This window comes from Vitis riparia, chromosome 9 (assembly GCF_004353265.1).
Source record: "Vitis riparia cultivar Riparia Gloire de Montpellier isolate 1030 chromosome 9, EGFV_Vit.rip_1.0, whole genome shotgun sequence".
Taxonomy (NCBI): domain Eukaryota; kingdom Viridiplantae; phylum Streptophyta; class Magnoliopsida; order Vitales; family Vitaceae; genus Vitis; species Vitis riparia.
Genome location: NC_048439.1, coordinates 10,065,662 through 10,069,256, shown reverse-complemented (window position 1 = coordinate 10,069,256; position 3,595 = coordinate 10,065,662). Strand labels below are relative to the sequence as shown.

At 33.8% G+C, this 3,595-nt stretch overlaps 1 pseudogene; it reads left to right on the top strand.

Moving 5' to 3' along the window:
• The first annotated feature begins 620 nt into the window (after positions 1-620).
• On the top strand, positions 621-1,535 carry LOC117921782 (annotated as a pseudogene).
• The last annotated feature ends 2,060 nt before the right edge of the window (positions 1,536-3,595 follow it).

Here is a 3,595-nt window from a genome sequence, read left to right as displayed (position 1 = left end):
TAATTTTTAATAAAATTTTAAATTTAAAACAAAATTAACTAAAGTCGCAGTTGGCAACTACGGCTTTAGTTCAAATATGAAGCCACAGTTGTCAACTGCGACTTTAGTTCAAAAATGAAGCCACAGTTACCAACTATGGCTTTCACTAAAATGACGAAAAAAAATATTTTTTAATGACATGGTGCCTACGTGGCACCAAGAGGCCAATTTGAACATAAATTTCAAAAAGTGGTTAAATGTTACAATTTTTTTTTTTAAAATGGGCCATTTTGACCCAAAACTCTTCAAACCCGTTCTCCTAGTCCCATGCACATGGCCACCTCCATCCTGGTCCATTTTTAATCCTCCATACCCCCATGCATTTCCATTTTTCAAATACCCATTAGACCCATTTCTCTCACACCATCATCTTTCATACCCATTTCTCTCACTACCCATCCTTCACTCTTCCTATACCCATTACATACCTATTTCTCCATCTATTATTTCACCACATCTTCCATTCAAACTCATTCTCCTAACCCGCATGTTGCACCACCACCCAACAATATCCCAATCTCATTTCCACCATCGCTACCACCATCATCTCCACTTTCATATTTTTTGTGTATTCTACCGCTATGAAAATACCTGAAACTGAGCATATCGACCAGCTTATCTCTTCTCTGTCTGATGAGATACCTCATATACAGACCTTCAAAGGGAAATGGGCAGTTATCAGAGGCAAGTTGGGTGATCTCAAGACCCAAGTGGCTGATTTCGGTGACTTTCATGGGTTCAAGTCCAATCCTTTTTCTATGGAACTCACGCAGTCCATTTCGTAGACCCTACAAGACGCTGTTTTGGTGGCTTCGAAGTGTAAAGAGTTTGAGTTGTCTCAGGGAAAGCTCCAGACCCAAAGCGATATAGACTAGATTTCCACGAAGTTGGACCGTTTGATCAAAGATGGTGAGATCTTAATAGGGAGTGGAGTGCTTCAAGATGGGGTATTAGTGGGTTTGAAGAAGGAGTAGTGCGAGCGGAGGCGAGGAACTTGATAACTCAATTGCCGATTGGGAGTTCCGAGTCCAAGAACTCGACGATGGACTCGCTGTTGGGTTTGCTTTTAGAGGATGACAAGAACGTGATTATTTCGGTGGCACAAGGTGTGGTTTCGGTGTTCGTGCGCCTACTTGATTCCAACTCTTCTATGGAGATGAAGGAGAAGACCGTGGCAGCGATTTCCAAGGTCTCAATGGTGGATAGTGGCAAAAATGTGTTGGCTGCTGAAGGGTTGTTGCTTTTGAATAATTTGTTTCGAGTTCTGGAATCAGGAAGTGGGTTCGCAAGAGAAAAGGCTTGTGAGCTTTTCGAAAGAGAACACTAGGGCAATTGGCTGTAGAAGTGGAATCTCATCTCTACTAGAAATTTGTGATGCTGGGACACCAAATTCTCAAGCTATTGCAGTTGGGGTTTTGAGGAATCTTGCTAGGTTTCAAGAAATAAAGGAGAATTTCATCGAGGAGAATGCGATTTCTGTTATTCTTGGGCCCTAAGGAATAGGAAAAAGTGCGGGGATGTGTGAACCCCAGGCCGGCATGCATGACCCTATTTTTGCATGGCCACCTTTGGCCAACCCCAACAGCCACACCTCTTTTACTTATTTATTTATGTAGTAATTCAGTTATTCATTTATTTATTTTTATTATCCTTCGTATTTCAATATCCAAGCTTAATTTTCCAAAATTCTTGTTCCCAATTTTAATCTTCAAAAACCCCATTCTCATATAATTCTTCAAAATTCCAACTTCCAAATTTAATTTCCAATTTTCACATTTATTTATTTAATCATTATTATTTTATTTATTTATTTATTTTTAAGATTCCATCTTTAAATAATTATTCAAAATTCCAATTTCCAAATTTAATTCCCAATTTCCGAAATTCCAATTTTCACATTTGTTTATTATTATTATTATTATTATTATTATTATTATTATTATTATTATTATTATTATTATTATTATTATTATTATTATTCTTATTATTATTATTATTATTATTATCATTATTTCATTTATTTATTTATTTTTAAATTTTCGTCTTCAAATAATTTCCAAGATTCCAATTTTCATAATTTAATTTCCAAAACTCCAATTTTTTTCAAATTTAATTTCTAGAACTTCAATTCTCAAATAATTTTCAAAATTCCAATTTCTTTCAAATTTAATTCCCAAAATTCTAATTCTTAAATTTAATTATCAAAATGCCAGTTTTCAAATAATTTTCAAGCTTTCAATTTTTGAATAAATTTCAAAACTTTAGTTTTCTTTCAAATAATTTTAATCTCACTCCAGTTTTCAAATATTTCTTTAATTCTACCACCTTTTCATCTTTCCTTAAGGTTCAGGGTCATAAAAAATCTCATTTTTAATAAACTTGTTGCCTTTTTCTTTCAAGCAGGCACCTTCATAAATTTTTCTTTGGTTTTTAAATAATTTTTCTATTTCTCTTGATTTAAATAAACAAGAATGAATTTTCCATAATTCCCAAATAATGGAATTTGTGGGATTAATTCATACAAGATCAATTGGGCTTTGGTGGGGGGCCCTACATATGAGCTTTCTCTTCTCATTGTCAACTGTTATGCTTAATGAATATTGTTTGATCTTTGTCTTGCTTTTTGATATGCATGTGATGATTTTATGCTTGAACTAACATCGTTTCCATGATAGCGCACTATTGCAACCAAGGTACGCTCCCACTCCCACTTTGTTTACTCTTATGTGTGATTTATTTTATTATTTGATCATTTCATTGGTATCTATTGATTTCCTTATCAATTGTCATATTTGTATCACCTTATTTAGTAGAGACCCATTTTTAGGGGCTTAGAGGGGTGATACAGTCTTTACCATACCTTTCAATAAGTAACCTGACCCTTGAACCCAAACTCTATTTTTCATAGACCCGTCTTTTCCAAATAAGGAGTCACACTTAGGGTTTTCTTTCTTATTTTGTTTTTCCTTAAAAAAAAAAAAATAAAACAAAAATAAGTGGTGACTCAAAGTCTTTTCTAAAAATAAAATTTTTCACAAATAAATAGAAAGCGAGTTTTGTCATCGAGTGGGAACGCATTGAGCGAAATGCAGGGTCCACGGCGTGCAAAGTATTGTCTTTAAAGTAGATTCACCCTCCTCAAAGATGAACATTATCGTAGAAGGGAACTGACGTCCTACCTCCAAGATACAACAATTAAGAACATTACCTTAGGTGTGCTTTGTTGGCGAGATATATATACAATACATCTTGACATTTTAAAGTAATTTAGAAAAAGGAAGATGATAGAGGACTTGAGATGAGAGTGTTATTATAGACTTAGATACAACAAACGTATGGTTGTTGCATACACAATTGTTAGTGGTTGTAACAGGGTAGTAGTTCCAGTAGGACTTAGAAAACGACTTTATTAATGCAAAGTGTGAAGGTTGGATTTAATTTACATTTAATATAAAATCCTTAAAGTTTAGAAAATATAGTTTGTTTCGCTTGTTTGACCAATATTTTAAAAAGTTAAATTTATTAATGTGAGATTTTGTTTTCAAATTTTGTTGTT